Source organism: Pristis pectinata, chromosome 19 (assembly GCF_009764475.1).
Source record: "Pristis pectinata isolate sPriPec2 chromosome 19, sPriPec2.1.pri, whole genome shotgun sequence".
NCBI classification, from domain to species: Eukaryota; Metazoa; Chordata; class Chondrichthyes; order Rhinopristiformes; family Pristidae; genus Pristis; species Pristis pectinata.
In genome coordinates this window covers 7459127-7470753 of record NC_067423.1, presented here as the reverse complement: position 1 = coordinate 7470753, position 11627 = coordinate 7459127, and positions in this window count along the sequence as shown.

Genomic DNA, 11627 nt, shown 5'->3' with positions numbered 1-11627 from the left:
TTGTTTCAAGAGTCCCAGCATCTGCAGTTTTTTGACGTTCAGTATCTCCAACACACGACTCCCCTCGAGACTGACTTTCTTGCTGAGGCCAAATAATTAGCCCAATTGTATTCATTCTTGAAGCCCACCACAGGACACCCCTTGCAAGAAAGTCCCTGCATTATGTGCCCGTTCCTCGTCAACGTGACTCTCCTGAGCTGCCAATGAACTTCAGTGACTTTATCTTCTGTTACCAAGTCTGGTAAATTCTCTCCTTCCTTCACTAGGGTGAATACAAACTCGTGAGATCCCAATCTGGTTCAAGAACAGAACGTGCAGAATATTGTGAGTAACAGCCATCTCGCAATGATTATTATCTATAACTGCTCATTGAAGGAATCTTGTAGCAACTCAAAAGCAAGATATTTTGGATGCTGCTAGGTAGTTCATTCTGAAACAGGGCAATGCCTTCACAAATGTAACCTAATCTGCTGAGCACTTACAATAATTTTTCGGTTTTATTCCAGTAACTATTTACCAGGGAAACAAAAATCTTAGAAATGACATAACAGTCAATTAGGTGTGGCTGGGTGGTTAATGTATTTGGCTTGTATCCCAAGAGTTGTGGGTTCAATCCCCAGGCTAGAAACTTGGATGTAAAAATCTGGGCTCCCATTCCAATGCAACTGTGATTTATGGCACTCTCATGGTAGATACACTCTGTGTTTTTCTTTGCAATCCATGATGGCCAGCTGTATTTTTACATATATTGCATTCTCAATGCAATTTGGTATACCTTCATACTGTTTAAAAAGTTGGAAGAAGAGTAAAAGGGAGACACGAGACTGCAGATGCTCCGGAATAGTGAAGAGTTTGCTTGCTATCAATACATTAGGGCTGTTTAGGTTCAGATTCACCTCATTTTTAGTTTGAGGACCTTCACCCCATCACAGACAGAGGTCTTGCGGCATCGATCATCAGGTAGATATTTAGCACATTAAAGCAAGTTGGGACACACTTTCCCAACAGCGCAACGTTATACTGAGATCCATCAGGGTGTCTGGGTGGTGGAAAATGTAGAAGATATTTCGCAAGGATGATGGCAATATCGTCATTCCAGAAAGACAAGAGTGAATAGCCTGAAGCCCTTCAATGTCTTTTATTTTGTGATCTTGTATAAAGCTCAAATGGAATGTTGTATCCCTTCCTATCATCAGACACATTGCAGTGACATGCAGAACAATGGACTTAATCTCTACTCCATCATCTACAAGAAGAAGTTGTAATCAGGCTGTCAGTGCTTTGTTGGATTAAGAGCAGAACGCCATCTATAAATTTGTCAATCACGCCACGGTTGTTGGCAGAATCTCAGATGGCGACGAGGAGGAGTACAGGAGTGAGATAGATCGGCTGGTTGAGCGGTATCGCAAAAACAACTTTGCACTCAACGTCACCAAGACCAAGGAATTGATTGCGGACTTCAGGAAGGGGAAGTCTGGTGAACGCACACCAGTCCTCATTGAGGGTTCAGCAGTGGAAAGGGTGAGCAGCTTCAAGTTCCTGGACGTCAACATCTCCGAAGACCTGTCCTGGGCCCAACACATTGATGCAAACATGAAGAAGGCACAGCAGTGGCTCTACTTCAATAGGAGTTTGAGGAGAATTTTACGTCACCCAAGACTTTTGCAAATTTCTGTAGATGTACAATGGAGAGCATCCTGACTGGTTGCACCACCGTCTGGTATAGATGCTCCAATGTGCTGAATAGGGTTGTAGACTCAGCCAGCTCCATCATGGGCACAACCCTCCCCACCATGAGGATATCTTCAAGAAGCGATGCTCAAGAAGGTGGCATCCATCATTAAGGACCCTCACCACCGTTCTTGGTAGAACTTCAGATGGTGATGAGGAAGTGTACAGGACTGAGATAGTCGGCTGGTTAAGTGGTATTGCAACAACAACCTTGTACTCAACATCAGCAAGAGCAAAGAATTGATTGTGGATTTCAGGAAGAGGAAGTCGGGAGAACACACAACAGTCCTCATTGAGGGGTCAGCGGTCAGCGGGAAAAGGTGAGCAGCTTCAAGTTCCTAGATCAGCATTCGGAGGATCTATCCTGGGCCCAACACATTGATGCAATCACAAAGAAGGCACGCCAGCAGCTTTACTTCGTTAGGAGTGTGAGGAGGTTCAGTATGTCATCGAAGACTCTTGCAAATTTCTATAGCTGTGTGGCGGAGAGCATTCTGACTGGTTGCATCGCAGCCTGGTATGGAGTCCCCAGTGCACAGGATCGCAAGAGGCTGCAGAGGGTTGTAGATTCAGCCAGTTCCCTCACGGGCACGAACCTCCCCACCATCGAGGACATCTTCAAGATGCGGTGCTTCAAGAAGGCGGCATCCATCAGTAGGAACCCTCACCATCTGGGACACGCCCACTTCTCGTTACTACCATCGGGGAGGAGGTACAGGACCCTGAAGACCCACACCCAATGATTCAGGAACTGCTTCTTCCCCTCCGCCATCAGATTTCTGAACGGTCAATGAACCCATGAACACTCCCTCGTTATCCTTTTTTTGCACAAATTATTTATTTTGTAATTTATAGTAATTTTTACGTCTTGCACTGTACTGCTGCCGCAAAACTACAAATTTCATGACATATGTCAGTGATAAGAAACCTGATTCTGATTCTGAACGGAACCACATGGTTTGAAAAATACAATGTGAGTTACCGCAGAAACAGATGGATCTTACCATCCTGTGTTGTTCAGGATATAGATACATACCAGACTGATGCCTGAAATGGCAGGATTGATGTCAAAGTCAAAGTCAAGTTGATTATCGTATGCACAAGTCCATGTGTGCACAGGTGAAATGAAAAACTTACTTGCAGCAGCATCACAGGCACATAGCATCAGATACGCAACACTTACTGGAAAAATATAAATTAAACATAAATTATACATAATTATGAAATGATCTGTCTGGATGGCACGCGAACAAAAGCTTTTCACTGTATCTCGGTCCATGTGACAATAATAAGCTAATTTAAAGGGCACTTGGACAGGTACATGGATAGGAAAGGTTCAGCGGGATATGGGCCAAACATGGGCAAATGGGACCAGCTTGGATGGACACCTTGGTTGGCATGGACCAACTGGGCTGAAGGGCCTGTTTCCCTACTCTAACTTATGCACACAAGAAAATCACTTTCCCATAGCTCCTTACAAAATGGGTCTGAACCTTTCCTATCCATGTACCTGTCCAAGTGCCTTTTAAATGTTGTTAATATACCTGTCTCAACCACTTCCTCTGGCAGCTTATTCCATATACTGACCACCCTCTGGGTGAAAAAGTTGCCCCTCAGGTTCCTGTTAAATCTCTTGCCTCTCATCTTAAGTTTAAGATGTTCTCACGGGTCCAATGTGTGGTATTTTAACATACAATTTCCAACCCTAAGTATTCTGTTCATGATTAATAATTGCAATTTTTTTAAACTACTTATTGTTTGGTAAAATGTTAAACTACTCCAGGTAATTCTGAGTTTTTTTAGTCGCTGGACTATTTATTCCTAACTGCACAGGAAGGGGTTAAAATAGTAGTACCAAAACACACTGATCAGCATGCCTTCAGCACCCACTATTCTGTGCCACATTCCAATGGGAGCTGGTGAATCAACTGTCAGAGCAACACATGTCATGATTGTATCATACAGTCAGTACATTCATCAAGGATTTGTGATACCTTAATAATTCACAGAATGAGACATATTTAGCTATGGAAACCTTCCTGCTGCAGGCCTAACGTTTACCATGAGAGCTAATTAACATTATTATTTCATTCAAGCAATTACTTAATTATAAAAATCCACCCAACCCCATCCTCCCAGTAAAGTATGGAACCAAAATAATACAAATATGTCCTGGGGCTCTAGTATGTCATTACTAAGTTTTCATAAACTCTTTCAGTCCCTAAACAATGCACAAAGGACTGATTTTTTTTCAATAAGCCTTACCTATTCTTATAGTTTTTCAACTTCACTGTATAAATTGCAGACCTATTTAATAGGAAGTTCAATGGTGTGTGTGCGTGTGTGCATGCGTGCGTGTGCGGGATTCTGCTAGCGTGTGTCTGTGTGAATATTTGTGTGGATGTCTGTGAGATTTTCTCCCCAACAGGCTTGCTTTCTTGTGTCCATACCTTTTTATTTTAGATGGGGAAGGTGATAAATAGTTCCGCCTTTCTCAGTGATTGTTCTTGCACCTTATTGTCTACCTGCACTGCACTTGCTCTGTAACTGCAACACTATATTCTGCATTCTGTTTTCTTTTTTACAATCTTGATGTAATTATGTATGGCATGATCTGTCTGCATGACAGGCAAAACAAAAGTTTTTTTACTGTATCTCAGTACCTGTGACAATAATAAACCAATACCGATTACCATGTGAGTGGTGTGGACCTCCCAACTAATATTTGATTACCCACCTGATTCCCTATCAGATTCCACCATCTGTAGCCCTTTGTCGCCTCCAGCTATCACCTCCCAGACTCTATGTCACTATTCCCAATCTCCCCTCCTCCATCTGTCTATCACCCCTCCTCAGCTGGATCCACCTATTGCTTGCCAGCTCTTGCTCCACCTCTTCCCCTCACCTCTTTATTCTGGCTACCTCCCCTCTATCTTTCAGTCCAGATGAAGGGTCTCGACCCAAAGCATCGACTGTCCATTTCCCTCCACAGTTGCTGCCTGACCCGTTGATTTCCTCCAGCAGTTTGTTTTTTGGCTCCATCTACAGTCCTTTGTGTCTTCACTCCTTTGGTGTCCTGATGTACTCTATCAAGCACAGGAAATATGAGTCATAGCGTCATAGAGATAGGCTCCATGCTGACCATTAAGCACTTATTTTTCTATTAATCCTACCATAACACATTTTATTCTCACCACATTCCCATCAACTCCTCACATATTCTACCACACATCTATACACACCAAGGTCAATTTACAGCGGCCAATTAACCTACCAACCTGCATACTTTTTGGAGGATGTGGGAGGAAATCAGTGCACCTTGAAGTAAACCCAAGTGGTGACACAGAGAGAACTGGCAAACTCCACACAGACAGTACCAGAGGTCGGGATTGAACCAGGGTCACTGGAGCTGTGAGGCAGCAGCTCTTCTAGCTGTCTCGCTGTGTGGGCCAATATCCAGCAGTAGGATTTGAGAATGGACCACTGAAAATATATAGTTGCCTTGATTCAACAGACTGTGAAAAGCTGTCTAATTTATTGTCATCTTTATTAAATTATATCCTCAAGTATTCTTCTCCCACAGAATGTCGTACAGATATGAATTCGTATTGATTGTACAATAAAAAAAGATAGCAATGCAAACCTAATTATAACTGTCTGCCATTCTGCAAATGTTTCATTCAGCTTGTGATGTAAGTTTGCACTATCGTTCAGACTGTTTAACGTGATATTCAGTTAACCCTGCACTTCCGTGCTCATTTTAAGCTAGATTGTAACAAAGCCACAAGAAATTGGAAGGACAGCACTCTATCACCAGTGCAGTGTAACGTCTAGATACAGGGTTATTTATTTATTTTAATCAGTGAACCAACTAGCAGATTTTGCAAATCAGAATCCATACCATTAAACACTTTGTTTATGTTTGCTTGGACATACTCTGTCTGCATCGGAGACTGATTGGTAACCTGATAGAAGTTTATAAAGTTATGAGAGGCATAGGCAGCTATTGGTATTGGTATTGGTTTATTATTGTCACGTGTACTGAGGTACAGTGAAAAACTTTTGTTTGCAAGCCATCCAGACCATGCTATACATAAGTACATCGAGGTCGTAAAAAGAAAACAGAATGCAGAATATAGTGTTGCAGTTACAGAGAAAATGCAGTGCAGGTAGACAAATAAAGTGCAAGGGCCACGATGTGGTAGATTGGGAGATCAAGAGTTCAGCTTTAGCTTACGAGAGGTCCATTCAAGTGCAAGATAGAAGCTGTCCGGTGGTTCATGCTCTCAGGCTTTTGTATCTTCTACCCAACGGGAGGGGGGAAGAGAGAATGTCCAGGGTGGGAGGAGTCCTTGATCATGTTGGCTACTTTCCCGAGGCAACGAAAATGTAGACGGAGTCAATAGAGAGGAGGTTGGTTTGCATGTCAGAGTCTTTCTCCCGGGGTGGAAGTGTCAAATACTAGAGGGCATGGCTTTCAGGTGAGAGGGGGAACGTTTAAAGGAGAGGTAGCTGGCAAGATTTTTTTTACACAGGGAGTGGTAGGCGCCTGGGACGAGCTACCAGGGGAGGTGATGGAAGCAGATATGGTGGCAATGTTTAAGAGGCATTTAGACAGACAGGGAATGGAGGGACAGAGATGCAGGCAGATCTGCCGTTTAAATTGGCATCATGGTTGGCATAGACATCATGGGCTGTAAGGACTATTCCTGTGCTGTACTGTTCTATGTACTATTCTAGTTTTAAAGCCCATTCCTTTCAAGTGACATATCTTCTTTGTACCAAATACTAGATCGGCAGGATGGGAAGCCAAAAGGGAATTCGGAAAGAAGTGCAACAAAACAAGGAGTAGGAACCAGAATAAATAGAGAGTGAAACAAAGACAAGCAGCAAACAGGGTTGAAGTATGGAAAAATGTTAAAGATAAATACGTACAGCATTCGCATCCTGATAGATGAATTAATGAGGCAAATAAAAGTAAATGGGTCTGGTCTATTGCCATTATGGTAGTGTGGTTGTAGTGTGGTCGATGAATGCTCAAGGATATTGGACAGGCAAAAAGGAAATGGAGGTGTTTATAAGGGGAGAGGGATGTGAGGGATGAGCGCAGTGGTAAGAAATAATCTTGGCTCAGCAGATCATGATGTACATTTAGAATTAATTTAGGTCAAATTAATAAATAGAAAAGGGCAATAAAGCTTGATGAGTTTACACCCCAGTGGCATGAACATTGAGTTCTCCAACTTTAGGTAACAAACCCCTCACTCCCCCAACCCCAGCCGACCTCCGTGCTTCTCCCCTCTCCCAGCCTTTCTTGATTTTCCTCTCCTTGATAGACACATGAACGATAGAGAAATGGGGGGCTATGTGGGAGGGAAGGGTTAGATAGATCTTAGAGCAGGATAAAATGTCGGCACAACATTGTGGGCTGAAGGGCCTGTACTGTGCTGTAATGTTCTATGTTCTATGTTCTACCCATGGGGTTCCTCTCCCCCACTTTCTTCTCTATCTATCCCTACAGGCTTATTGCCTCCTGACCTGCCCTTCTCCTGCCTTGGACCTATCTTCTGCAAGATCTGTTCTCCCTTCCTCCTGCGTTTTCTCCCTTCTGTCTATCACCCCTCCCCACCTTTTTTTCTCCCCATCTATCCATTGCTGTCTCTCACCTATCACTGCCTTGTGCCCGCCCTCTCTCCTGTCCACCTATCACTGCCTTGTGCCTGCCCTCTCTCCTGTCCACCTATCACTGCCTTGTGCCTGCCCTCTCTCCTGTCCACCTATCACTGCCTTGTGCCCGCCCTCTCTCCTGTCCACCTATCACTGCTCTGATCCCCCTCCCTATTTATTGGACTTCCCACTCTCCTGTCTTCAGTTCTGAAGGAGGGTCCTGACCCAGAATGTTGACTGCCTGCTTTTCTCCATGGACGCTGCCTGGCCTGCTGAGTTCCTCCAGCCTTTTGTTTGTTTTTTGATCTAGATTTGTTTTTTGATCTAGATTCCAGCATCCACAGTCTTTTGTTTCTCTTAGTGGAACTTACTCTAGTCCACCAAATAGTTAAGCATTGACAACGCACAGGCCATCACTGGGTAATGAACAGGTTCTGTTTCCACATCCATATCGATTTTATCCATAAATTGGAAAACATACAAAAATCATTCAATACCTCTGCAGTATTGTAATGAATGGCATCCAAAGCACATAAAACTGATAAGAATAAGAAAGAACAGTTACTAAAAGTGGAGAGAAAGAGGAAAGTTCTGCTGTTTGTAAGAATGAACATATTGTATGTACGTATGTCGGATTTCTGCATTTAATAATATTGTGGGAGCTAATTCATATGTTGGAATGTCCATAAGTTGGGTGTTCATAACCTGGCAACAGCCTGTTATAGGTGCCTACAAAAACATAGTCATGGGGGCTTCTCTGACAAGTCAAGTTAGCAATAATTAGATGGGGGATGTATTTGTAGAATGTATAAAAGATGGCTTTCTGGATCGATGTGTTGAAGAACCAATGAAAAAGAAGGCTAGTTTAGATCTTGTTTTATACAATGAGAAAGAGTTAATTGATAAGTGTATTGCAATGACACCTTCAGAGACCAGTGACCATCATATGATAGAATTGTGCATTGAGTTTGAAACTGATGTAATTACCTCTAAACCTTGGGTCTCAAATCTTATCAAGGGAAACAATAAGTTGTGAGAGGAGAAGTGGCTACAGTTGATTGGGAAAATACATTGAAAGGTTTAACGGTGGATAGGTAATGGTGAAATTTCAGATAAATAATGCACAAAGTGAAAATATAAAGTCCTTTCAGGCTTAAAAACCCAAAAGGAAAAGTGACTCATCTGTGGCTGACAGGAGAAATTAAAGATAACAGTAGTTCAAAGGAAGAGGAATATAAAGTTGCCAGATGTAACAGTAAGCCTGAGAATTGGGAACATTTTAGAACATCAATATCTTGCTGCTTCCTTGCTACAAAAAAAGGCAAGGTGGGATGTCGAGAAACCTAAAAAGAGACTGGACAAGCCATGTGGTCACAGAGAGAGAACATGCAAACTCCACACAGATAGCGCCTGAGGTCAGGACTGAACCTGGATTGCTGATGCTATAAGGCAGAATCGGCAGGAATAAGAGAACTTGGGTTCTGGTTAGAATGAGGAACTGAAGGAAATAAGTTTTAGTCAAAAACTAGTTAAAGAGAAGTTGGTGAGTTTGAAAACTGATGAATCCCAAGGCCCAATAATCTACCTCACAGAGTTTTGAAAGACGCAGCCACAGAGAGTGGATGCTAGGCTTTAACCTTCCAAAGCTCTAGAGATTTGGGAATTTGTCCTGTGGATCGGAGGATGGCAAATGTGACTCCAGTATTTAAGAAAGGAGGAAGGGGAAGTATAGGGAACTGCTGCCATAGAGAAAATGTTGGAATCTACAATGAAAGATGCAAGAACAGAACGCTTTGAAAAGAATGATAAGATTGAGCAGAGTCCGCACAGACTTATAAAAGGAAAACCATGTTTGACTGAAACAGAGACGTTGGAAGAACACAGCCAGTCAAGCAGCATCTGTGGAAAGAGAAACAAGTTTCATCGTGGATGCAAATAGGTTTCAACCAGTCAAAGAAAAGGTTGAAGTCATTATCAAGGTTAGAACACACAAGCATGTTGCCAGACTTCAATATTTCCCTGGCATGGTCCAATCTCATTGTGGTTTATGCTTGCCCTTGCAACTGTACTGACATCACTGCATCAACTGCAGGATGAACCATGGTGCTGGAGAAAGGACACAAGGTGTATGAGCTCTGAAAGACACCAATCACTTGCTGAAATTCACTCGTATTGCCTCCAATTATGGAAATGGAGCTGTTACAGATATTATTAAGGATGTCAGCCAGCAAAAGCCTTTGTGTCAAACACACTAATTGTTCAAGTGGAAAAGAAGGCATTAGGAATCATATCTGGAATCAAAACTGCCCACCAGTTCTTCTTAAACTGACGGTTCCTGTTTGGTCACTGACCATAAACGTCATTGATCATTTTCGTACATCGGTCCACAATACCCACAATGTGACCCTCAAGGAAGTGTCAGGTTCCAAGCACCCTCTAGATGAAAGGCTTCTTCCTTTGATTCCCTCTTTATCTTTTACTCTAAACCTGTGCTCTTTAGCTTTAAGATACCTCTGTTAAGGTGAATTTTTTCCTACTGTCCACCTTATCCAGGCCCTCAATGTAACAATTTAATAGTTTTGCCGTTACCATTAATAACACAAGACTTTCACTCCAAATTAATTTCAACACTGAGGTATAAATTATCAGGATCAACCCGCAACTCAGGATCCAACATCGAGATATGAGCTCATTAACTTAACTGTAATACTGTACTGTCATACCCCTAGTAACAGATTTATCTGATCAGTCAGTCACATCCCTTTTATATCGCTATTGTCACCCTGATCAAAATGTGGCCCAAGTGGTTCATGAAGCCCAAGAAATTGAGGTCTCTTTGTGGTAAATGTCAGGGCACCTCAGTCATCTCCCAACATGACCAACACAGCCAATTGGATCACAGAGAAACAAGATCTAGTTTGAACACAAAACTGGAGAAAGATAGTCATAGATTTCAAGGAGATACAGACATGTTGATGAAAAGAAAGGACATTTGGCAAATGAAATTTAATACAGGTAAGTGTTAAGTTTTGGTACAAAGAACAAGGAGAGGCGATATAAATGGACACATAATTCTAAAAGTGGTATAGGAGCAGAAGATTTCAGGAGCGGGTGGTGTAGGCATGTTGTTGAAAATGGCAGGATAGTTTCAGAAAGTGGTTAAAACAACACGGGACATTGACGCCTATAAATATCTACATAAGTTACAAGACAAGGAGGTTAAGATGAAACCTTTATAAAACCAATTCAGCCACGACTGGAGTAGTGTGTCCAGCACAGAGCACTGTAGTTTATAAATGATGTGAAGAAGAGGTGCACAACAATGCTTCCATGGATGAGGGTCTTCAGTTCTGTGGATAAACTGGTGAAGTTTGGGTTATTCTCCTTGCAACCACCTGGTATGGAGGCTCCAATGCGCAGGATTGAAAGAGGCTGCAGAGGGTTGTAGACTCAGCTAGCTCCATCACGGGCACAACCCTCCCTGCCATCGAGGACATCTTCAAGAGGTGGTGTCTCAAGAAGGAGGCATCCATCATTAAAGACCCTCACCATCCGGGACATGCGCTCTTCACGTTACTACAATCAGGGAGGAGGTACAAGAGCCTGAAGTCCCACGTTCGATGTTTCAGGGACAGCTTCTTCCCCTCTGCCACCAGATTTCTGAACAGTCCATGAACACCTCATATTCCTCTTTTGCGCGATGTATTCATTTCTGCAACTTATAGTAATTTTTATGTCTTTATGTCTTGCACTGTACTGCTGCCACAAAACAACGGATTTCACGACATATGTCAGTGATAATAAACCTGATTCTGATTCTGAACAGAATTTGGATTTGATGGTTATTTAAAATCATGAAGTGTATGGACAAAGTAGATAAAAAGAAACTGTTCCCATTGGTGGAGGAGTCAAGAGTCAGGGGACATGTAATGAAGGTGATTGGCTCAGAAAACAAAACTGACATGAGGACATTTTTACACAGTGAGTGCAGTGGTGGAGACAGATTTGATCATTGAAAGGGGAGCCAGACTTCAGGACGCATAGTAGAGCCATTGCCTCGAGTCTCCAGTGATCAGGTTCAAACCTGACCTCCAGTGCTGTCCATGTGGAGCTTGCACATTCTCCCTGTGGCTGCGTGGTTTTCCTCCTGGTGCTCTGGCCTCCTCCCACATCCCAAGGACGTGTGAGTTCGTGGGTTAATTGACTGCTGTAAATTGTCCCCAGTGTGT